The sequence below is a fragment of the Nyctereutes procyonoides genome, unplaced genomic scaffold (genome assembly GCF_905146905.1).
Source record: "Nyctereutes procyonoides isolate TBG_1078 unplaced genomic scaffold, NYPRO_anot_genome, whole genome shotgun sequence".
NCBI classification, from domain to species: domain Eukaryota; kingdom Metazoa; phylum Chordata; class Mammalia; order Carnivora; family Canidae; genus Nyctereutes; species Nyctereutes procyonoides.
The window spans coordinates 467,202-493,369 of NW_026575131.1; the positions used below are offsets into that span (position 1 = coordinate 467,202).

At 43.9% G+C, this 26,168-nt stretch overlaps 1 long non-coding RNA gene across 1 annotated transcript; it reads left to right on the forward strand.

Moving 5' to 3' along the window:
* Window positions 1-734: 734 nt before the first annotated feature.
* On the forward strand, window positions 735-26,168 carry LOC129521304 (uncharacterized). Its single transcript, XR_008666794.1, has 3 exons — window positions 735-872; window positions 10,636-10,809; window positions 25,886-26,168. It is a non-coding gene; the product is annotated as an uncharacterized LOC129521304 (long non-coding RNA).

Sequence of the window (26,168 nt, forward strand, 5' to 3'; positions counted from 1 at the left end):
AGACAGACACAGGACAGGAGACTCCAACTCTTCCCTGAGAAATACAGGTTATTTAGTCAATGGAGAGATGTGATGTGTCTCTGGATAGAAAGACATAATAGTTTTTTTTAAAAAATCCATCTCCTAGCAAGAAATATTTGAAAAGGAAAACAAATTGGTGGAGGAACGGGATTATCAGATATGAAAGATAAAATCTTTTAACATTGAATTCATGATGCAAAATTGAGTGGAAAAGAGTAGAAAAATGTACACGTCAGCCTGAAGTTATATAAACATTTAATATGTGAAAAGACGACCTTTCAAATCAGTGGGGAAAGCTTGGATTTTTTTCAATAAACAGTTTGGGCGAGTGGCCAACCCCTTGAAATCAAATAAAGTTAGATTCCTGTTTCTTGTTCTAGATGGATCAAATGTAAAATGAAACCATAAAAAACACTAGAAGCATATTTCAGTGAATATTTATGTAATCTTGGGGGTGAAGGAGAACTTAATACACATGAAACCGAAGATTAAAACAACCAAGGGAAAGGTAAATGGATTTGACCAGAAAACAAATTTTAACTTCTCTCTGTCAACAAACACAAACAGATCTTCTCTTTAGAAATGGACTCTGTCTAGTAGCTTTGACTGAACCCTTCTTCCACAGTCTCACTAACACAGGAAAAAATGAAGCCTGCGACATTCATCCAGACAGTGAATATTCATTTAGTAGCTGTGAACAATAAAAAAAAGAAAGAAAAGACCCCTGCCCTAATGGTCTTGGCATCTAGAGCGAGAAACAACTAAGAAGAAAACAAACAAAAGGACTGCCCGTTGAAAACTCGGATGAAAATACAAATTAACAAGCTTTTGGAGAAGCCGCTGGTAATTGGGTAAGTGGGTGGCCATGGACACGAGGATGCCTATGGAAGCCGTAACTCGTGAGCTTCCTGCCGTCTTTGGTCCTGCAGCAGATCATTTTCAGAGGGATCTTCTTCCCTGCATGTTTCTTTTTCCCTCTTCAGTATTTTTTTCATCATTCCATCCTGTTTTCTTTAGTCTCTATGCAGCCTTGAAAGTCTGAGTGTTCACAGTGGGTCACATAAACAATGACAAATAAATGTAGTATTTCAAATGGTGCGAGGAAGAAAAGCCCCCGATTGTAGGTGGTCCTTAGATAAGTCTTTTAAATTTTAATAGTTTTCTATTTATTTTATTCTATTAGAAAAGCATTAGTTTTCCATTTACGGGAGAACAACGACATTTCCTTTTACATATAGATGTTTAAGTAGAGAGTTGATTTGAACACAAGGTAAGTACATAGGTGGTTCAATTCATGCCAAAAATCACGACCTTGACCAGGGAAATGACTGCAGGTTGGGAGATGCTGCTGTAGGCAAGGGAAAGCCACCGAGTGCTCTCCCCAGGCTGTGTTTGGCACCACCAAGGGGAAGCACTGACCGATTAGGGGACACACCTGTGAAAAGGTGAGCAAAATGGTGAGGCTGGCGCTGAGCAGGAGAGGAAGGGGTCATCCTGGAGGGACTGAGGGCAGTGAAGACAGTGGAAGTTGAGGATCTCAGCTAGTGCAAAACCTTTGGAGGGGATCCCCGGATAACACCGCTGGGGCCCTGGAGGGGTTATGGGGCAGGTGTTAGGAGCACAGCATGCCAGACTTGTGGACTCAAATCCAGCTCATCCTCCCAGGCAAGGCACTGAATACTGTGTGCCTTGGTTTGCGCGGGCATGACAACAGTGAGGGTGACAGTGCCCACCTCGTGGGGCATTGCCCATGCCTCAAATTCCTACCCTGTGAAACAGAACCATAAACAGCCCTCACTCAGGGGAGTGTGTGAGCCCAAATGAATTCATCATGTGAAGCACACCCAGCACTTGACAGAGTCAGCTCTCCATAGACATCTCTTTGGGCTCCTGACACCCCCCCCATGTGAGCACAAACAGCTCGTGTTGATTATTAGCATTTGCCCATCTGTGCACCTGCTCTGACCTGCTCGGTGTCCCAGGAGGTCACCTCCAGGATTCCCATGGCCCCTTCACCAGGACTTGAGGCACCCTGCTTCCCTTCCCACCCTCCCCTGTGCAAGGGAGAGGGAGACAACCTTTAATCAGCCAACCTCCAGTGACCTATAAGTATCTTGTCCATGTTAAGCTGGAATCTGCCTCACTGCTGGGGGCAAATCAGACCAGGAAAATCCTTGAATGCCTTCTTAACCTGGTCACAATGAGAAGTATGGGATGTGTTTGAGCAACACAGGGTCAGGACAACCCTAAAGATACAGTGTTTTAAAAAAGATCCATAACCCTCTCACCCAATGTTTCTGTTCCCAGCAGTCTCATCCTGTTCCTCCCAAGCATGCCTCCCTCCTTCCCTTTCTCCTTCTCTCCCTCCCTTCCTCTTCCTTCTTTCCTTCCTTCTCTCTCTCTCTCTCTCTCTCTCCATTCCTCTTTCTCTTCTTCCTTCCTTTTCTCTTTCTTTTCTGGGCATTAGGGGGCATTTTCTGTTCTTAAATAAATACAGTTCAGTACTAGTGTGGATAGCAACACTCTGCCCACTCATGACACAATCTCGCCTATCCAGACATTGCAGAGGCAGTTCTTGTGAAACACAGCAAAGTTTCAACAGTGTTGGAAATTAGAACTGTTGCCCAATGGCCCATCAGAAACCTTCCCTGCAATGCTGAAACTAAGCCACCGGGGAGAGAGCAAGGGTGCTGGCACTGGTTTGCACCACAGAACCAGGCAGCCCAGCAGTGAGAGAGACCAGAGCTTCTATGGGGGGACACAAGTGGGGTTGGAAGCAAGAGGGTTGCTTGAAAGCTTTCAGGAGTGCCTCCTGGAGCCTCCTACGTCCCCAGTCCTCGCCGTCATCCTTACTCCACCTAGAACATCATGTGCTTATCCCTAGGAGAAACTGAAGGGAAGCATCTCTGAAGAAGAGCCACTAACCTGTGACTTAAGGACCAGGTGACAGGAAGGAAGTAGAGTTCCAGGAGTAACCTGATCTGGTTTGCATTTTAGAACTCACCCAGGTGGCTGTGTGCTAAGTGCAGAAAATGGAATGTGGGGGCCAGCTGGAGAAACCTGCAGTCAGCCAGGAGAGCTGTGAGCACTGAGACCCCTGGACAGGCACACGGGCACCCCAGGTGTCAGCTGCACATGGACAGGCACATCTTCCACAGGCAGTTGAGCAGCGAGGCTCCACAACAGCATCAGATTCTGGAATGAGAAATAGCCTGGAGGGAAGCAGTGTCTCCCCAAAGGCAGCTGTGGTAGAAATGTTAGGAGCTGGTCCTTGGTGTAGGCTCCCTGGGTCTGAGTCCCAACTTGACCACCTGCTAGCTAGGTGGTGGTTGGTCCATTAATCAATCTCTTTGGGTCTCAGTGATAGCCAGATGAGTTGGTTTTTAAAAGTACCTGAAAATAGAGTCATATCAAAGAACCATCTTCTCCTTAGAAGACTATAACATTCTCTTCTGCTCAAGATCCCTCCTCACAGACATTCACATGGGCCCCATAGCTTCACATTCTGTCTCAAAGTAAAAGTACATGCCCTGCCAAAATCTTTCAAATTCATTTTTTTAAAAATCCTGATGAAAATAAAGGTTTTTAATATTTTATTTTAAATTAAAATAATTTTAAAATAAAATGTTTAAATTTTAGGCTGAATGATATTTGAAGGGTGTCTTTTTCTTGCTGGATTTTAAAGCATTTTATATACTAGAGATCTTAAAATACCCTCAAATGTTGAAATTATTAAGCTATTTTTTTATTTCATCATTTCACTTTATTTTAAGGCCTTTTGCCATGTGGAAAGTTTAGTTTCTATGTAGACAGACCCATCCAGCTTTTCCTCTTGGCTGATGGAGAAGGGCTCTCCCCATGCCAAGTTTAGAGAACTAGCTTCCTGCATTTTCTTCCAATTCTTTTAAGGTTTTATTTTTCACATCTTAATATTTAATTAATTTGGAAGAAATTTGACTTTTATGATTTTGGCCATTAAGCCAACATTATTTGCCAAATAATCCATTTCATTGATCTAGAATGCCACTTTTATTGTTTACTAAAAGCCCATATTTGTACATGGCTGGTCCATGTTTCTATTGCTTTCTCCTGCACCCTGCAAGATTCTTTTAATCCCTAGACCTCTAGAATAGATTTTCATATCTGATAAGACAAATAACTCCCAGTGCTCTTTTTTATTCCAAAAGTGTCTATGCTATTCTCAAACACTTATTCCTTCTGGTGAAATTTAGAATTACTTTATCACATTCCAAATATATTCCATTCAAATTTTGAATGAGACTGAAATGAACTCATAGATAAATTTGAAAGAAACTGCTGTCTTTATTTTTTTCTGTTGAAGTATAATCAACACATAATGTTACATTAGCTTCAGGTGTACAACTCTACACATTATGCTTTGCTCACCACCAGCGTAGCCCATCTGTCCCCACACAGTGCTGTCACAGTACCAGTGACTGTGTTCCCTGTGCCGTGCCTTTCATCCCCACGCCTTCTTCACTCCATGCCTGGAAGCCTGTATCTCCCACTCCCCTTCACCCTTTCTTCCCTGCCCCCCACCCTCCCCTCCAGTGACCACCAGCTTGTTCTCTGTATTTATGATTCTGATTCTCCTTTTTCATTTGTTTAATTTGGTTTTTAGATTCTACATATAAGTGAGATCATATGGTATTTGTCTTTCTCTGTCTGACTAATTTCACTTAGCACAACACCTTCCAGCTCCTTCTGTATTGTTGGAAATGACAAGATTTCATATTTTTATGGCTGAGTAATATTCCATCATGTACATACACCACATCTTCCTTATCCATCCATCTATCAGCGGACACTTCGGTTGCTTCCATATTGTGGCTGTTGTAAAAAATGCTGCTATAAACATGGGGGCACATGTATCTTCTCAAAGTAGTGTTTCCTGTTTCTTTGGGTAAATACTCAGCCATGGAATTACTGGATATGTGGTAAGAAATTGCTGTCTTTAAAATACTGAGTCTCCTTTTCCAGAAATCAGGAAAATCACTTCTTATTTTGGGTTTTTTTTAATGTCCTTAGTTGACTTTTATTGGTATTATTTTCATCACATGACTATTTGCTTTCTTACATTTTTCGTGTAGTAGGAGATTTACTGAGATACAGTTCATGTATATACATACAATTTAGCCATTTGTAAGGTATAATTCAGTGGTTTTTACTGTATTCACAAATTGTGACAGTTGTGCAATTTACACCACATTTAATTATAGAATATCTTCATCTCCTCAGTAAGAACCCTGTACCCTTCATGTAGCCCCCCAATCTACTGCTCCGATCCCAGCCCTGGACAGTGACTAATCTACTTTATGTCTTTACTGATTCTAGGCATTTCATGTAAATGGAATCATATATTTCACAGTGTTTTGTAATTAGCTTCTTTAGCTTAGCATAAAACTAAAGTTTTAAAGTTTCGGTCATGTTGTAGCATGTGTCAGTACTGCTTTCCTTTTCACGGCCAAATAATATTCCGTTCTGTGGATAGACTACATCTCGTTTACTCATTTTTCACTTGATGGATGTTTGGGTCATTTTCACCTTTTGGCAGCTGTGAATAAGGCTGCCATGAATATTTGTGTACAGGTTTTTATGTGGACATATTTCAATTCTCTTGGAAATGGAATCACTGAGTCAAATGGTAACTTTATATTTAACTTATTGAGAAACTGCTAGACTGTTTTCCAAAGTGACTACAGCATTTCACATTCTCACCATCAGTGTGTGAGGGTTCCAGTTTCTCCATATCCTTGCTAACACTTTTTATTTTCTGAGTTTTTGATTGTAACTATTCTAGTGGTTGTGAAGTGGTATCTCACTGAGGTCCTGATATTCATTTCCCTGATGACTAGTGATGTTGATCATATTTGCATAGGCTTTTTAGCCATTTGTACATCTTTTCTTGGGGAAATTCATATCCTTTGCCCATTTTCATGTTGGGTCATTTGTCCTTTATTATTGAGTCATAAGTGTTTTCTTTTTTTATTTTTTTTTAATTTTTATTTATTTATGATAGTCACAGAGAGAGAGAGAGAGAGGCAGAGACACAGGCAGAGGGAGAAGCAGGCTCCATGCACCGGGAGCCCGACGTGGGACTCGATCCCGGGTCTCCAGGATCGTGCCCTGGGCCAAAGGCAGGCGCCAAACCGCTGCGCCACCCAGGGATCCCCATAAGTGTTTTCTATATATTCTAGATAGATTCTAAATTCTTTATATATTCTAGTCTTTTTCCAGATACATATGATTTGCAAATATTTTGTCACATTCTGTAAGTTGTCTTTTCACTTTCTTGAGAGGTTGAAGCACAAATGTTTTTCATTTTGGAATCCAACATATTTATTTTTTTCTTTTGCTTTTTATACTTTGTGTCATATCTAAAAACCCACTGCCAAATCGTTGGCCATAAAGATTTACTCCTATGTTTTTTTCTAAGTGTTTGATAACCCCAGGGCTTTCATTTAGGTCTTTGATTCATTCCTAGTTAATAGGGCATAATGTAAGGGGTTCAGTGTCATTCTTTTGGATAAGGCTTTCCAGTTGTTACAGCACCATTTGTTAAAGAGATTGTTCTTCCCCCATTAAATGGACTTTGAACACTTGTTAAAAGTTAGTTGACCATTGATACATGGGTTTACTTCTGGACTCTTGATTCTGTACAATTGATCATATGTCTATCCTCATGCCAGTACCACACTGCCTTGATTACTGTAGGTTTGATTACATTTTGAAGTCAGGAAGTCTGAGTCCTCTAACTTTTGTTCCTTTTCAAGATTGTTTTGCCTATTCTGAATCACTTGAGTTTCCACATTAATTTTAAGATTAGTTTGTCAATTCCTATGAAGAATCCAGGATGAGTTAAATCTGTACACCAATGTGGGTCATAACCTAGTAAGTCTTCCAGTCCATGAACATGGGATATCTTCCTACCTATTTAGGTTTTTAATTTCTTTCAATGACCTTTACAGTTTTCAGAGTGTAAGTTATATACTTCTTTTGTCAAGTTTGTGCCTGAGTATTCTATCCCTTTTTGATGTTATTGTAAATGGAATTTTCATAATTTCATATTTCATTTTAGATTATTCATTGCAAGTATATAGAAATACAATTGATTTATAAAATTAATTGTAAATCATTTTAATGTTTATTATTTTAATAATTAAAAATAATATAAATTATTTCTTTTGCATTTTGCAACCCTTGCTGAACTGTGAATTAGCTCTAATAGTTTTTAGTGAATTCCTTAGGAATGTTTGTGTACAGCATCATGTAATCTGCAGATAGGGATTGTTTTACTCCTTTCTTTCCAATCTGGATTTGAATCCAGAATTATATGTATAACTCATGTGTGTTACTTTGGCTCACCTCCCTGTAACTCAGAGACCTTAAGCCAGAGTCTGTGGATGTCTAACGGGCCCATTGATTTCTTCCAGGCAGCCAATAAGCCCCTTGAAAAATCTGTCCAAAATGTTGGATGTATGCTCACATGTTTATTACTAATCAGCAAAGCTTTTTATACAAAATATGGTATTAAATTACATGAAATACTTCTTGGGCATTTTTTAGGTTATAATTTCTCATTTTTGCCTAATTGTCTAGTGAATTGCATTAATGAAGTTTATAATGATGATCCATGCCTACATTCCTTGGATAATTTTTTTGTCATGATGGATCCTTTTCATATTATGCTACAAGCTTTTTTAATATTTTATGTGAGACTTGCATCCAAGTGTGATTTCTTCTCCTTGCTATTTTGGTTACATCTTGAGTTACTTTTGCTACTTGATATTTTCTTAGAAAATTATTCATTGTTTTACGATCTTTAAGTACATTAGTTTAACATTTTATACCATATTTTCCCACATTAAAAAGAACTTATTTTTGGCCTACTTTACATGATACCTATGGCATGTTTCCAATAGCTTTTGTCCTCCCTGTATGGTAGTAACCACTGTGACTCTGGGAGTCCTGGAGTTGTCCTGGACTAGTGGCAGAGGACTGTGGCCTGAATCTTGGATTCTAAGCCTGAAGTCTGAGGACTGAGAGGGTCTGAGCCTCGTTCTGGCTATGTGAGGCTGGCCAGTCCCCTTTCCTTGCCAAGGCCCTCTTTTTCCTTCTCACTTTGAAGGAAGGTTGCTGAATGAGCACCCAGACCACTCACTTCTTTATCTTGAGGCTTGCTGTCCATGACAAGCCTAGGAAGACAGAGTCCCTTTGAGCACAGGCTACAGGCAGGGGTGCTGGAGTTCCTAGGCTACCCAGAGGTCCAGGAGGTAATGCGTGGAAGAGACTCATCGTTCTTGGGACACCCACTACCTCCCATCACCTGTCAGGGATTCCCATTCTGGTGGGACATATCTGTTCTTGCCACTGAACTACTATGTGTGCTTTCTTCCCCTCACCCTCCGTCCAGCCTGGTAAGCCTTTTTGTGTTGGCTACCTGGTACTACAGAAATAAGGACCTTCATTGGTCCAGGGCCAAAGCAAACTCCAACTTACTCCAGAACCTGGATTCCACACTTAGGACTCCATCACCAGGAGGATCTTTGCATGGGAATTTGCTCAAAAGAAACACGTAAGTTCCTGGCCACAATGGAATGAGTTACTGCCCTAGCAAGCTCAGCACTGAGTCAGCTTCTTAATTCTACAGGAGGAGAATGAGGCCTCAACACTGAAATTCCTTTCTCTAGATCATTCAAGAGGCCAAGGCAAAAGCCAAGGCCTATGGTTCCCAGCACCATGCTATCTCTTTAATAGTGTCTGGCCAAGAGAGACCACCAGTGGTGGGCAAAAGTAGTCTGAGGTGGCAGATGGATAAATACATCATATTTCAGTAGTTATGTTTTATTTCAATGTACATTGAAATACATCTAGCATATCAACTCCATGCTGTCACAGGTACAACAGCTTAAAATGAGGCTAAAAGGGATATTTGAAGGGCTAAAACTGAATTGATTAAACTTAAATATTAAGAAATCAACCTATTAGAGACATGGAAAATGGCAGAAAGGGGGCATGGAGCAAATGATCTTCAAAAAAATTCAAACTCCATCAAGTTGGTGGGTTTGACTTTATATATATGCATATAGTGGATGTGAATAAATGTCTCTGCGACAAGGAAGAGCCACTCAAGTCAAGTACTGGCAGTGGGCAGGTGCCAAGGCTGACTGCTTAGCATCTCAGTGCATTCACCTGTTCCTCAGATCCAGCAAAGAGTACACACTCCTCACCTGGGGAAGGCAACCAGTGAACCTGGGTGGGAGGAAGTGATGCCCAGGATCCAGAGGCCCCAAGTGGTGGCTCTTCCTCTGAGCAGCCTGCAGCCCCAGCACCACCCAGCCTCCCCTGCCTCACTCTCTGCCCTTCCCTCGTACTGCCACTCATCACTGACATCCTTCTTTCTGGGGGGAGAGTTGGAGTCACGATTCTGGGTGTGGTTTGACCACCACTGGGCAGAGTGTCTGACTCATAATTCTGGACACATGGTCAATGCTGGACTGCCAGTAGCCCCTTCATGCTGCTAACACTCCCTCTGCTTGACCCCAAGGCCAACAGGCCTGACAGCTTGGCATGAGGAGATCTTGATACCACCTAGAAACAAATCACTTAAAACTCTTTTCCCCAAAGTTAAAATAAGGTTTAGGGGGATTTCTTCCTCCTCTGCCCCCCCCCTACAAAAATCTATGCATTCCATCCAATTTCAGCCAAAATCTCAGCAGGGTATTAAAACTTGAGAAGCTAACATGAAAGCTCATCTAAATGAGAAAGTACTTATGAATACTTAAGGTGTTTTTGAAAAGCCACCACCACCAACCCCCCCCCCCGCCCCGAACTTCAGCTGAGTCCAGGAACAGATTTATGTTCATGTGGAAATTTCTTATGTGATAGAGGTGGCATTTCAAACCAGAGCTGAGAATGAAGGGTCAAGACATGCTTTGGGGAAGCTTACTATCCTTTTTGAAACCAATAATTTTAGATTCTTTTTCACACCATTGGCAAACATAAATTTCAGATGTATTTAAAGAGCTACACATAAAAAGTTTACAAAATGTTTAGAACCAAGTAGGAAACAACACTTTAAAAATCGTTTTGTGAAGAAGGCTTTAGTAAGCAAGAAATGAAACCCAGCAACAGAAAGTAAATGACTGGAATATCTGAGTATGTAACAACTAAATGAATCATGCCTTAAACAACTTGAAAACTAATTCCAGACAAAACTATTTACAAAAGATGCAACAAGCAAATGGCTAATACCTATATTACATAAACATCTCCTACAAATCAATAGGGAAAATGTAGTTAGGAAGTGGGTAAGGATCAAACAGGTAATTCATAGAAGAAAAAGGAAAAGAGGAATTCAACCCTACTTATAACCAAGACAATGAATTTAAAACAAGACATTAGTTCTCACATATTTGTTTCATTGTGGCCTCACGCTACCTGTGGTTTACAGCCTGTTTTTTTTCTTTGACCTAACATAAGTATACATTAATAAATACAGGTCAATAGCGTGTTAATACCTTATTTCTCTGGATGTATAAGTTACTTTCTCTTTCCGTCTGTGACTTAAATTTTCTATTTCACTCTTTTTAGCTCTGATGCTATGAGCTTCCATACATCACATCCTTACACTAGACTCCCAGGGGGGAGATGGCTAAGCCAAGAAAAAACACATTTTGATGCAGAAGGACAAACCTGGCCCCAAAGGCCTGCATGATTGGAACCCTCACCCCCAACTCACCCACCTTCATTCTGGAACTCAAGAAGGTATGTTTGCCACTTCTTGGCCCAGCAGAGTCTTCTTCTTCATTTAAAACTATTTCTAGTTATCTGACAATATCATAATATGCAAATATCAAATCATTATGTGGTACACCTGAAACTAATGTAATTTCTAATCTGTATGTACTGTTCCCATTTATCTAGTAGGGTGCAGCTCTTTGGTTTTTTTGTTTGTTTGTTTGTTTTTTGCTTATGTTTTACTGACTTTCAAAATTTCTTTTTATAGTTTATCATTTGCCATTTTATGTTGTTGAATCTATCAAACTTCTCCTGCTTAATGTTGCCTGTTGCCAGGCTTAGGAAATGCTTCTTCATTCCACCTGGAATGTTTTGGAAACACCCACCTAAATTGTATCTTTGTGTCTCGAAAGCCACAGTACTTTCCACTTTGGAGAAGGAATCACTAAATTCATTCAAAACAGCCCTTCCTGCCCACCTCCCCAGGTAGGTCCTGGAAGGGGCACTGGAGCTGCTGGAAGGGCTCAATGTCTCTTTCATGTAACACTTAAATTTAAAAATAGTTTTTACATTTTAATGTAGCCATTTGAGGGAACTGCTTCAACATTATTATATAAAATTGGCCTAGTCTAAACACCCTGTTCACACAATTCTCCATCCTGTACTAGTACAATTTTTTTTTTAACCAAGAAGAGAACTTTCCTTCTATCCTTCTCTAATTTCATCTTGTCAGAAGCCACTGACTTCAGAGAGGATGAGAGAGTGCTGTGTTTGGAACATTATCTCCACAACCCAAAAACTCTTGTCCACAGCTAAGTTTCAAGGGTTCTAGGTAACCAGAGAGAGGTATTTCTTCTGGGCCCTGGCCAAGCTTTCCCACAGGAAAGGAGCAATATCTTCAGGCACTTCAGTGGCTCTTCTATTAGGAACACAAAGTGATTTTGCAAGATTGCTTACTGTTGACAAAATAAATGTGTGTTGAAACAAGACCAGGCCATAGTTTCTTAAAATGAGGGCAAAAAATGTGAAACATGCAAAAGATTTGTGTAAATCATCCTTGGAAGCTGCAAACATTGAACTGACACTGCCAAAGAGAGTGTCAATTAAAAGGAAGAGATGTTTGAGAAATATCCAGAACAAAGTAGACAGAGACATTAAAGGTGAGGGGGAAGGAGAAGCGCCCACACAGAATGAACAACCAAGGCTAGAACAGAAGGAAGTTTTCCAGCATCAAACCGACCTGAAATAGGAATTTAAGATAAGAAGTATTATTTTAGATTGTCAAATATTGTCAAGATAGAAGCTGGTAACAAGTGAACTGCACATGCAGGATCCTGCATGTTACTCAACTATAGTAGAAATAATACCTACAGGAGGGAAGGAAGCCTGTGCCAGAGACCGTCTCTGCAAGCTGTATCTCTTGACTCCAGATGCTCCATGGAGCCCTATGTCCATCTCCTGTCTCATGGCTTGCAGCTGTTTCCCAGGGCAATGTTTGCACCTAGAACTTCTGGGATGCAGTCCCCTAGTCTGGCAGAACCATCAGCTGCTCTCTACAGGAGAGTTAGGAATGAACAGGGGCCTAGAGCTCTGACTCTTGGCAGTACCAAGAAATGAAGTTTCAAAGCCTGAAGCCAGTTGGCCAGCTGAGTGTCTGAGTTGCCCCCTCCTTACTCCTTCTGAGGCTTGATGTTTTTTTCGGTCTGTGAGTCTCCCACTAGGCACTCAGCAAACCCCCTTCCCTCAGCTTTCTGGGGGAGAAAACTAAGTCTTCCCTAATTGACTATCCACACCGTGGAAATGACCAGGAAAGTATAAACTAGGAGAAGCATCCAGTCCTGTCCCTGGGAAGGCCCCTGCCCTCTGCCCACTGGCTCTTTTGCACCAGCTGTTTAGTCAGTTCCCCCTTCCTTAGATTTCCTAGGACCATGGCCAAGCCAGGTCCAAAGTTAATTAATGGTTCACCATGCCCAGCTCCTGGGAATGCTGGGCTGGGGTCTCTGCTCCCACACTGAGCCATTCCTTAGTAGCTGGGAAGAGTTCTGCAGCTGCTGAGGGGTTGTGGGCTCCTAAGTCACCCCATGTAAGGTGCATGAGGTTCCCCCCTGTAGATCAAAAACAAGGGCAGTGCATTCCTACTAAATATCACTCCAGAAAACCTCTGGGGATTGCCTGCCCTGACAGACTCCTGCTCCTCTCCACAGAAGGGCTGTAATTAAGGAAAAGAAGCAGCTAATTGACTAGTTAATTTAGTAGGTGTGTATTGAGCACCTATTGTGTGTAAAGCCCATTCTAGACTCAGGAGATGAGCACATGGAGCCCAAGTTCTGGAAAAGCAAGCTCAGTAAACATAGGGAGCAAGAGTAGACAGTGGTGCCTTTGACCTGGCAATGGGGGAGGGCACATCTGACAGATGCTACTGCAGTTCATCCCTAAGTGATGAAGAGACAAACCAGGGAGACAAAGCAGGTACAGCTAGTGCAGAGGGCCCAGGGCTCAGCCGAGGGGTATGAAGATACCCAGGGACAGGTTTGCAGATGGTGGGGAGGAGTACAGGGGTTGAGTTTGGCAGGACCCTGTGGACCCTGGGGAGGAGGAGTGGGGCACACAGATGCTGGAGGGCTGTAAATGAGGAATAGGCTAATCTGCTGCATGGTGTAATAGGTTCAATCCAGTGCTGGATGGAGAGTGGGCAGCGTGGGGGGACAGAGGTAGACAAGTGGGGAGAGGTTGAAAAGTGATGCACTGAGGATAGATGCTGGAGGCAGAGCCAACAGGGGAAAGTAAAGCAAACAGGGATCCAAAAACAGCTTTTCAGTTGGGGCCACTTTCTGAAATGGGAAGAGCAGGAGAGGAACGGCTTGGGGGTAGGGGAGAGATTCAGAGATCTGTTTGGACTGTGATGAACTGACCCCCCAAAGTTCACATGTTGAAACCTTAAGACCCGGTGAGAGGGTATTTAGGGACGGGGTCTTTGGGAGGTAACCAGGGTTAGACGAGGTCATGAGTGTGGGGCCTCATGATGGGATTGTTGTCTTTATAAGAAGGGACTAGGGTGCTCTCCGTCCTCCCTATGAGGACACATTGAGAAGACGGCCATCTGCAAGCATGATAAGGGTCCTCACCAGGAGCCACATCTCTTAGCACCTGCATGTCAGACTTTCAGCCTCCAGCACTGTGAGGAATCAATGTCTGCTGAGACCCCCAGCAGACTAAGCAGCCCGGGCAGACTAAGGCAGCTGCTCACACTCCAGATGCCTCCTCAGCCTAGGTGTGTCGTATGGGTAAGGCATTACCATTCCTTGTGTGAGCCCCACACCTGGCCACCACAGAGCCTGGACATCCCGGGAGAAGCCGGATATTAAATCAGCACCATTGGCTGTCAGACTTTAAATGTCACCCTTGATTCAGAGCTGTGGTGACCTACGGAGACCATGAAGACCCTTCCATGCCCCCCAGAAGATCACACAGAGAGCGTACCTCATGACCACATGCTGCACTGACCTCCATGCTGATCTCTGCAACACAAAGGCCTGGCACAGTCTGTATGGGCCCCACAGGGGGACCCAAGCAAAGACCACTGAGCACATTTGGTATCTCACACCCACATTCACTGGCTGTTGCACTTTGAAATGATGCTAGATTTATAGAAGAGTCTCAAAACCAGTGTGGATAGTTCCCATATACCCTTCACCCAGCCTCCCCTCATATGACCATGTCCCACAGTCACGACATGTTTACCTAAGTCCTAGGGAGTGGGCTGTGGACTTTATCTGGATTTGACCACCACCCCTATGGGGTCCCTCTCCTGTTCCAGGATCCTGTCTGGATCCCAGGTTGCATTTGGTTGTCACAACTCCTTAGTCTCCTGCAGTCTGTATCAGTTCCTCAACCTTCCTTGCCTTTCCTGATGCATTTGAAGAAGGCTGGTCCTTGACTCTGGAATGTCCCTGTGTGTGAGTCTGTCCCACTCTGCCATGATGGGACTGACGTAATGTATTTTCAGCAATTCAGTGTCAAGAGCACAGAAGCGAGATGTCCTTCAGGTGTATCCTCTTGGAGAGTGTTTCATGTCACTGTGTCTTCCAACTGTGATGTTAACCTTGCTCGTGTGACTATTGGTGCTGGTCCAGATTCTCCACTGTAAGCTTACTACTGTCCTCTTCATACTCACTAAATATTTTAGGGGCAAAACCCTGAGTCTGCGTCAGCTTTCACCCACTAATTTTAATATCCGCCAACAGGTCCTGCCTGCAGCAAGTATTGCTGGGGTATTCTAGTGGTATCTTCATTTCCTCCTGGTTCATCTACATTTATTAATGGGATTTTTTCTGTAAGGAAGAAGTTAATGCACTGTAGACATCAATAATTAAGCCAGATTCTGACAACAGAGCCAGAAACTGGAGGAAGAGCAGAGCTTGCAAGGACAAAGGGTAGCCCGAGTCACTTTTTAACTGAGCGCTTCTCTCTGCTCATGGTCTGACCCTTCGCTGCTTTCTCCCACCCTCATCCCCCTTCCTGGCTGTGCCAGGTCTCTGTTGCTGAGTTATCAGCAGCCCCTGCATCGACCTTGCCTGTGTTTCAGTGGGGCCTCTCCATGGGGCAGGACCTGCTTCCTTCTTTCATCCTCTCAGAGCCTTTTTCTCTTACAGCCAAGAATTTTGTCAGCGGCCTATGCACACACACACACACACAACACACAGGGATATACATATGCACACACGGATATGCACACACATGCAGTACAATGTGCATGTGATACACATGCACACATGCATGATGTATGCACACACGTGTGCACGCACGTGTACACATGCATGCATATCCACACATAAACATGCCCACACATGCAATGCACACACATACATACCTGTATGTTTTGATTACACATCTCAGATCATTGTTTTTTAAAAATCAAGCAATAAAACATAATAATAATAGGTTAGGCTTTTGGATAGCCCAGTTAGCCCTTACTTGCATCCGACTTGAAGGGCCACTACTCTTAGTATTCACCTTTCAAAGGTTGTAGGGCTGCAACACCCAAGGTCAGGCACTCATTGAGTGACCACAGTAGGTGCCCAGTCAGGGCCCATGGACTCAAAGCCTGTCTACTCAACCCATCCCTGTGTGCTGATTAACCCTGGACTTGTCCGCCTCTGTGTCTCCAGTGCCCACACTAAGTCAGTGCCTGCCTCCTTCCCCCCGACCCTCTCCCTCCATCCAGAAAGGGGGTCCACTTCATGCCTTGACCCATGATAACTGAGGATGCCAGTTTGCACAGCAAGTGCATTCATGTCTCATGTTTGTCGGCTTGATGGGACTTTAAAAATTGCAGTGTTGTTTTAATGTGTGTTAAACTTGTATAAATTTGCACTTGATTTTCATTGAATATCAAAGTCTTATATTTCTCAGCAATTGAGGCAGCTGCCCTTTTTTAAAGATATATTTATTCATTTTAGATGGAGTATGCATGCAAGTAGGGAGAGGGGTAGAGGGAGAAGCAGACTGCCCACTGAGCATGGAGCCCAATGCAGGGCTCCATCCCAGGACCCTGAGATCATGGCTTGAGCAGAAATCAACAGTCAGACACTTAACCAACTGAGCCCCTCAGGTGCCCCAAGAGAGACAGCCACTCTTGCCTTTGCATGAAGGCCTTGCCGACAGATGGCTGATACCCTGGTTCCACCAGTCCTCAGGGTGACCTAGGGGGGCTGGCTCCACACCCCATTCCTTATCTCCACGTATAGAAAACACAGTACCTACATCAAAAGCTCACTCTGTAGGCACAAACCAATCCATTGGGCAGGCTAGCATCTTCAAATAGTGAGCTGGCTGCTATTACTGCCCTTTATGTTCATCTTTTACTGCTTGTAAAAGCTCTTCACATTCTTAGGGCATTTATCTTTGTGATACAAACATTTAATTCTGGTGTTTGTTTTTATTTGCTTTCTTTGTGGTGTTTAATCCTGAACTTCATTTCTAAAATTTGATTAGTCAAATGTAGTGATGTTTTCTTTTATAGTTTCTGACTATAGTGTTATGCTTACAAAGGCCTGCCCTGTTTTATCTTTGTTAAACATTGCCTAACCTTTTCTCCTAGTACAGTATTTTAATAGCCTTATTTATTTTTACATTTAAATAATGAACCTGGAATTCACTTTGATGTAAGGTATCCAACTTTAATTCTCTTACAAACAATAAGTCTGATGACCTAACAGCACTTTCTAATTAATTTATTCTCACCTCACCATTTTAAAAGATTACTTTCCATCACATGATAAGTTTCCCAGACATTATAATCCTTTCAAGGGTTTGCAATCCATTTGCTCATCTACTAAAGATGTAGGTGGCTTTATATTATGATTTCTGGCTGGGCAAGTCTCACCTCATTACTGTGGGACCATCCATGGGGTGGTGAGGTGGCAGGTGTGCACTCGCACCCAGAGTCCGGTCGAGGAGCAGTGCTGGGAGAGCTACCTCTGTGCAGCCAATACCTGTGATCTCTGCGGACCCAGCAAACATTCCACACCACTTTCCTGATATGCAAGGTGGGTGAGAACCCCCATTTTCATTTCCTGGGACGTTGTTGAGAGGATCAAGCGGGATGAGCCAATACCAGTCAGTGCCCAAAAGGGTTGTAGGGACTGCATTTGGAGTGGATTACAGACTGAATTGTATCCCTCAAAAGTCACATGTTGAAGCACTAACCCCCACCACCTCAGAATGTGACTGTGTTTGGAGATATGGTCTCTCTAGGGATGATTACGTTAAAATAGGGCCACAGGGGTGCCCTGTATGGTGTCCTTAGAAGAAGAGGACACAGACACATACAAAGCGACAACCATGTGAGGGCACAAGGAGAAGATGGCCATCCGCAAGCCAAGGACAGGGACCCCAGAAGGAACCAGCCCTGCCAACACCTTGATCATGGGCTTCCAGCCTCTAGAACTGTGAGACAATAAATCTGGGTTGCCTAAACAGTCCAGTGTGTAGAACTTTGTTGTGATACTTGATCAGACAAATAGAGGGGGGCATGATTTGGGGGGACCCTGGTTCTGATGACCCACTGGTGTAGCACGGGGTCTCAGAAGCCAGCTGTCCTGCCGGGAGGCACCAGGGGCCTGATGAAGAGCTAGACATCTTGACGTGTATCAGACAGAAGACCTCTGGGGACCCAAGGACCCAGCCACAGTGAGGTGGGATGCTCTCTCCTCCAACTAGGGAGAGATTAGAGCAGGATGGCTCCACTTTCAGGAGCAATAAGCTGTGGTAGACAGAAAAAAATGAGTCCATTTGGCACCCAGGCCCGTCCCTTTCCTGGACTCTGCCCTTTGCTTGCTTGCAGTTCTCTAATAGCTGGACCTGACCACAGCAAAGCTCTGGCCAGTCCCTCAGCAGGACTGGCCTCTGCCCTCACACTTCACCATCTCACAGTAGGGATGGGCCTGTCCCCTTGGCTGGTGCCCTCCTATGTGCCCCCAGGGCATTCCCAGAGCTTTCAATATTTCCCACCAGTCACACGGCAGGCTTGGATAGTTGTCCTCAACTATCCACTGGTCCACTGCACAAAACTCATTAGTAAGAAACCAAACATCTCTAAAAAAAAAAAAAAATGAACAAATATTTGAACAGACATTTCACCAAAGAAGATAAAAGATGGCAAATGAATACATGAAAATGCTTGAAATGAAGTAGCTATGGTTCTCGGAGTTGCTGTTGTTGTTTTTTTTTTTTTTCTCAGAGTTGTTTTGACTGTACTAGTTCTTCTGCATTTCTCCATGAACATTAGGACCACGATGTCAAGTTCTACAAAAAACCCACTGGGAATTTGATTGAGGTTGCATCAGATCTAGGGATCAGTTTGGGGACAATTGATATCATGGCAATGTTTCATCTTCCAATCAATCAACAAAGAACATCTCTATTTATTTAGGTCCCCTTTGATTTTTTCCAGAAATGTTCTGTGGTGTTCAGCCTACAGGTTTCATAGACCTATCCCTAGGTTGTGGATTTTTGTTCTACTATAAATGATGTTGATTTTTTAAATTTCAATTTCTGACTGTTTATAGGATAGAGAAATTGATTTCTGCATAAGAGCTTATATCCTGCAATTTTGCTAAACTCATTTATTTACTAGTTGATTCCATCAGATTTTCCACATAGGCAATCATGTCATCTGCGAGTAAACATGGTTCACTTATTTTCCGATATAAATACATTTTGTTTCTTATTCTCCCTTCATTGCGCTAGAAAGAATCTGTAGTATAATGTGGAATAGATGTAATGAGAGTGGGCATGCTGGCTCATTGCTGTTCTTAAGGAGAAAGCATTCAGTCTTCTACCATTACGTGAATGTTAGCTCCAGGCTTTTTCACATACATACTTTGTCAGGTTGAGGAACTTCCCTCTTTCCTGGTTTTCTAAGACTTTTTTTCAAACAGAATGGATGTTGGAAAAAAAAAAAAGAATGGATGTTGGAGTTTTTTTCCAAATGGTTTTTCTGTTTCTATTAAGACGGTAGTTTTTTTTTTTTAATTTATTAATGTAGTGCACTGCACTGATTGATGTTTCTCAAGTGTTAAACTAACCTCACATTCCTGAGATAAAAACCACTTGCTTGGCTTTCGATATGCCAACTTGGCTAGGCTAAACTATATTCCCTAGAATTCCTTTCCTAGTATGTTTTCAGTTCGGGTAGGCTGTAAGAGATATTCTCTGGCAAGGACAGATGAGATGATAGTGGTCATTTTATGGCATACACATACCTCTTGACTATCCAGCCAAACACCCATCTCAGTGAGGGTGTAAGTGATTTTTCAGAAATGAGGTTATATTTATATATATATAAATAAATATGTATTTATTTATATTATGTTCTGTTAGGTTCACTGATGTCTTTGTATCCTATAAATATTCTTGAACTTTGTTCTGGTACTTAGTCAAGTTTCTGGAAACAGTGTGATCATATCAGGTATTGCCTTTCAGATTTGTTAAGTGGAACCAGAACAGCATTCAACCTAGTGAAGCAAGACCATTCTGAGCATGGCATCTAATACTCCATGAACTAGTAGGTTTTCTGGTCTGGCTAGTGAGAGCAGCTACGAATCCCAGACCTTTATGAATACCCAGGCACTGTTCATCTAATTTTTTCTAATTGATGAAGGATAATTGAAAAGCAGGCAGGCAGGGACAAGGGACTCCCGCCCTAAGAGGAAAACCACTCTTAAAAGGATTTTACACCCCCTTGGAAGCAGCCCTCAACTGTTTCTCATATGACAAAAACCTGATTGGATGACAGGTGTGGTTAACTAGATTAAAATAGCTGGCTGACAAGCCCTTACAAATCCCTAGACTTAGAAACTCAGGTGGCAACCCTCCCAGGTCCCCTCCCTCCTCGGGAGCCTTGTACTATCCCTTTGCTATGGTTCAGTAAACCCTGCTTTGCTGCCCACCACTCTGTGGGATCCACCTCTCCATTCTTCAGAGCGGCGTGACCAAGAACAGTGGGCACCAACGGAGAAAAAAATCGCGTAACATAATGGTCTTCCCTCAGCCTTAGTTGTTTCCTCAGATGCACGCACTGACCAGTCTACTGCTGAGTACCCTGGAGACCTCTTCTGTATGCAAATCCTCTTCCATTTGAGTTCCCCTCCTAGCACCTGTGCAGGAGAACGTTCTCAAGGCAGTAAGCTGAGCTTGAAAACATTTGTTTTCTCATCTTTCAGAGATCATTGTCCTTCACAACTTAACTATCATTGTTTCTTATCTCTAGTCTAGGTTTGCAATTGTTTCATGCAGGAGGATAAGTTAGGTCCCTGTTATCCCATCTTGGTTGGAAATGGAAGTCTGAGAAATGCTTCTGGAATTGCTGCCTTTCCACTCATTGAGCGTGAGCTTGGAATACTGTTGACTGCAAGTAACTAAAAACATGATTCTGCCTAAACTGTTTACCCATGTAGTAACCTCTGCTAGTCTTTCCCCAATATCCAGTTCTCCCCCTCTCTCCTCCATATAGAATTCTCAAATGTTAGTCGGGCACATGGTCCCCTCATGTAGAATTTACATTTCTCAGTCCCCCAGGCACTGGGCGTGGTCATGTGGTAAAGTTCTTGCAAATTTACTGTAAATGAAAGTAGCACTTGCAGCTTCCAGGAAGTGTTGTTGCAGAGAGACTTGCTCATCTCCTCTCCTTTTCTCTGCTGCCTGGAGCCAGGTGTGATGGCTGGAGGTGGAACGGCCAGCTTAGGCCACCAGATGGAAGCCACAGGTTGAACCTGGTCCCTGAAATTTGTGGAGCAATGTATTCTTACTTTGATAAATACATATTTTTTATTTTAATAAAAATAAAATGAATTATATTTAACATGATTGATTTCAGCTTCCTGTCATTCACCTCTGAACCTAATTCTAAAAAATAGCAAAACCAAGAGTTTATAGAGACAGATGAATCTCAGAGTTAGTCGATGATACAGAGGTGCTATCAAGAACCCAGCACTTCCCATGATTACACTCTGCCTTCTTTAGCATATTGGCTTTTTCTTCTCATACTTGGAGCCTCAAGGTTGCAAGATGGCTGCCAGAGATCCAGCATCATATTTGTGTATAAGCAAAAAGAAAGGGAAAGAACAGCTCCCACCATTCACCATTCTCATCTAGCATCTGTCTCTTTCATCAAGAAAGAAAAAAAAGCCTCCCCAAAAGTTCCTTCCACACTTCATTACTCAAGACTTGACTACGTGGCCACTCCTATTGCTTGGGAGACAGGAAAGTTACTGTCTGCTTTTATTTTCTTTCTTTTTTTAAGATTTTATTTATTTATTCATGATAGAGAGAGAGAGACAGACAGACAGACAGAGGAGGAAGCAGACTCCCCTTGGAGCAGGAAGCCCAGTGCAGGACTCAATCCCAGGACCCGAGATCATGACCTGAGCCAAAGGCAGACATTTAACCAACTGAGCCACCCAGGTTCCCTACTGTCTGCTTTTCTAGCCTCTGTTTTGGGGGGTGAGCAGGGGGAAAAGTGTTTGGGCATAGCTATTGGGTTGAGTAACCCAACATTGTCTGCCCCACACAATAGAGATTACAGATATTCTAAAAGCAAAAAGTTTTGAAAGCCCAGACATCTGAACATAGACATATTTTTGTGAGGAGGAGAGAAGAGAGGAGAAAATAAGGAGAATGTCTTTCATAAGCTATCTTTGGGATTCTCAAACTTTAGTGTACATGGAATTTATTGACCAGAAGTATGTGGCGAAATCAAGGCATATTTTATGTATTTTATTTCATGAGTGGCTAAAGAGATTTTAACAGAAAATCTAACTCTATATGCTTTAATTTTTACAATCACCAACTTGGATGCTAACCACCACGTAAGATGCAGCTCTATTTGTCCTTCTTCATTAAACTGTCAAGCCCGGGAACCCTGGGTGGCGCAGCGGTTTGGCGCCTGCCTTTGGCCCAGGGCACGATCCTGGAGACCCAGGATCGAGTCCCACGTCGGGCTTCCGGTGCATGGAGCCTGCTTCTCCCTCTGCCTGTGTCTCTGCCTCTCTCTCTCTCTCTCTCTCTCTCTCTCTCTCTGTGTGTGTGTGTGTGTGTGTGTGTGACTATCATAGATTAAAAAAAAAAACAAAAACAAAAAACTGTCAAGCCCATGGCATCTGAGGGATTCAGCTCTAGAAGCTTTCTTCTCAGGTTTGTATTTTGGAAGTCAAGAGGCCTGGAATGCTGATTATTTTGGGCATCAAAGCCTCAGAGGTGTTCTCTCTGCCTTCCCTACTCAGGGATAGCCACAGTTCTGGAATCCTTACCTTCTTGGAAGCCTCTTGGATTTACAGGTAGAAGTCCTGGAGAATGTTACTTAGAAGTCACATTAAGGGAAAAAAAAACACATCATGGCAGCTCTCTCCCCACCCCCAAAATATTTACTCTATGAAAGTAAGTGTGTAACCCAGATGTTGACTGGTTGAATCTTACTCCACACCCTGTTGGAGTCCAAAGACCTGTGTGAGCTCCTCTGGATCTGTGGTCTCTTGGCAACCTTGGGCTCTGACTTTGGAGTGGAAAAGATGCTTAGATGTGTGGGGGCAGAAATCAGAAAAGCCAAAGTGACAGGGTAGATATTGCCATTGACTCACCTAACAGACTATGCATGAGTAAATAGTGACACCAGAAATTCATGAAGTAAGCAATAACTTGTAAAAAAGAATATGTATGAAAGACCCTCCCTAAAGGGCCTAGGGGAAATGGTGCTGGCTCAAGTAAGTCTGGAAATGAGTAGAGTCTCTAAGAACAGTGTCAGGAGAGCCCATAAGCACCCAGTCCACCTGGCAAAGTTGTTTCCTATGGATTAGCGATTCTAATGTGTCCCTACGTGTATCCTGGAATTGTACAATTGATGAAGGAACTGGACGGCAGATGGCAGAGCCAGGTTTCTCACTGTTGGAGTGGGACATTACAGGCAAACCAGGGCAGAAGGCTGGGATGATCCATGCCTAATGAACTGGAGTTGGAGACATGAATATGAGCCCAGCTGGAGTTGGAGACATGAATATGAACTTAATTAGCTTAATTCAGTTACTGATGGCCACATGTGGAAATATTTATGGACATGGATATGTGCACACACAGATAATCTCTTTGCTCTGCTGGATGGGCCTAGAAGAAATGGTACTCCCCAACGACAACCCATACCGAGATGTTGGTATCTGATATCACTCTCCAGAAGAAGGAACAGGGCTCCCTGGGGTGATGGCTGATTCCAGGTTTGGGGCAGGGAATACGCAGGATGACCCTGGATCATCTTGCAGTGAGGAAAGGAAGGATGTGCTTAAAAAACAAAACCACAACACTGAGGGCTTCAAGGGCCCACTGAAGGAGCACCCACTGGCCAAAGCTAGAACAACTGGAGCCGAAGAACAAGTAATGTATTATATTATAACCCAAAATATAAAATATGCACACATGAGTCCTGGGGACTCGTGTTCCAGATAACTCTGTTGCCTCATGCCTGACCTGCAGTCTGTACCCTGTTCACACTGTCTCCTGAACAAGTGTAACACAACATAGGCTAGCTTGGGAGGCCCCATGCATGCAGTGCCAGTACTACAGCCCTTCCTGAGAGCTCCTGCTGAGCTCCAGGAGTCCTCAAGGGAGGTGTAGTAGCTCAGGTGCCCTACAAAGTCCCATAGATGGGGTGGCTTAGACAACAGATAGTTACTCTCTCACAGTTCTCGAGGCTGGAATTCAAAGATAAAGGTGTTGGTGGGGTTGGTTTCTCCTGGGGCCCCTGTCCTTGGCATGTAGATGGCCATCTATTCCCGTGCCCTCACATAGTCACCCCTCTGTGAATGTCTATGCTCTAATTTACTCTTCTGTAAGAACACTAGTTATATTGGATCACCCCTCACCCAATGACTTCATTTTAAATCAATTACCTCTTTAAAGACCTTGTCTCTAAATACAGTTACATCTGAGGTGTGGGGTATTAGGACTGCCACATAGGAATTGAGGAAAAGGCAGAGGCTGGGGGCTTCCACACACCCAGCAGCCCCTCAGGGGGTGAGGGCTGCTCTGATGCACCTCCTAGGGATCTCCCTGCCCACTGCCACCTTTGCCCACTGCAGGAGGCCTGTTTCTGCCAGTGCATCCACATCAGGGCACCAGGGGAGTGCCGGGTCCGAGGCTGAGGCAGGGGATAGTCTCCCCCAGTCTCCATGCCACCCCACGTCACAGGGTCCCCCAGCAGCTTGCCGCCCACATCTGCAATCCTCCTGCTATGCATGTCCATCCCTTCTGATTGTCACAGCTACTCCAGAGTCTCACCCTCCCAACCAGAAGTGGGCCTTTCCCTCAGACTCCAGAAGTTTGAGCTCAGTCCAAAGAGCCTTTGGGGGAAGAGAATTCCTGGTGTGTTTCTTCCTCTTCCACTCTCTTCCCAAGTCAAGCTCCCAGTCTTCCCCTAGTAGATAGGTAAGCAGATTCACATTAGACCCTAGGAAGGGGCTGATGATGTTTACATCTGGGTCCTGGGCTCAGCCAGTCCAATGTTCCCACGTGTGTCCTCCACCTTGTAGAATCTGGACATCCCTCCTGAGGCCTCTATCCTGTCTCCTTAGCACAATTCAGAGGTCAGGAAAGGGCCTTGGCCTTGAGCTGGCACAGGGAAGCCCTCTCCTGCCCTAAGTCATGCACCTGGACAATGCGTGCTTCTCAGTCTTCCTCTGGAACCACAACTCGTTCATCGGCTCCCCTGTAGAGCGAAAGAACCCTCTATACCCTGGTGCCTCTCTCCCTCAGGGCTCCAACCTTTTTTTCTCGACCTTCATGAACCTCTGGAAAGGTCAGCCAGGTCCAAGGGCAGTGGGCTCGGGCTCAGAAATCACAAGTCAGTCCCATGGCAGCCATATTCTGGGAGTGGGGAAAGGATTCCATGGTGGGAGACTCTGCAGTCACTCACCAAGGCCACATACCAAGGGTGAAAGGAAACGCCACTATCATTAATCACAAAAATCACACAGATGTCTTCCCCTGAACACCCCAGCTCAGTTACGTCCAGCCCAGGGTCCTTCACAGAGCTTTCCTGCCTGGGTGGAGGGAGTGGAATATCATACAGCAGGACCTTCACTTCAGCCAGTGTGGCATTCTTAGAGCTCAACGCCTCCAGACTTGTCCCCTACTTCCTCCCATTCAATAGGTGCTCCTGCCTCCCTGCACCTCTGAGCCCCAGGCTCCTGCTACTAGCCACCTGAGAGCTGAAGTGTACATTTCCCAAAGTGACACTAGCAGGGCCCCAAGCCATTTATTTCACCTACGGGTCCAACACACCTCAGCTTGAGCATCCTCCCATGTCCTCTATGCCCCCCACACCCACGATACCCCTCACTCTACAGAAGAGAGAGAGAGGTTTTTGAAATTCTAGAACAGGGGTTGGCAAACTGTCCTTGAGGGCCAAATCTGGCTGGTACCTGTGTTTGTGCAGGCTAAAAATGATTTTTGTATTTTTAAAGGATTGGGTTTTTTTTAAAGAAAAAGAATTTCAGCAAAGACCATGTGTGGCTGTGGCTCACAAAGTCTAAAATATTTGTTATCTTCCTCTTTACAGGAAAAATCAGATTCCAGCACAGTATACTCTTGTCCTCAAATTAGACCTTGAGAGGGGAACAGGAGGTCTTGTGTGACCTGGAGGCCACCTGCAGACCGGCCCCCGCCTGCCAGCGGCTCCCTGCACCTCCCGGCCTGGGGGCGGTCAGAGGCCACGCAGCACACATTGTCAGGCGGGCAGGACCAGCGGAGGTGCCACTGGTTGAACGCCTCCACAGTGACCCCCACCATCAAAGGAGGGGGGCTAGAGTTAACCCACCCTACACTTCCCACCCCTACCAATG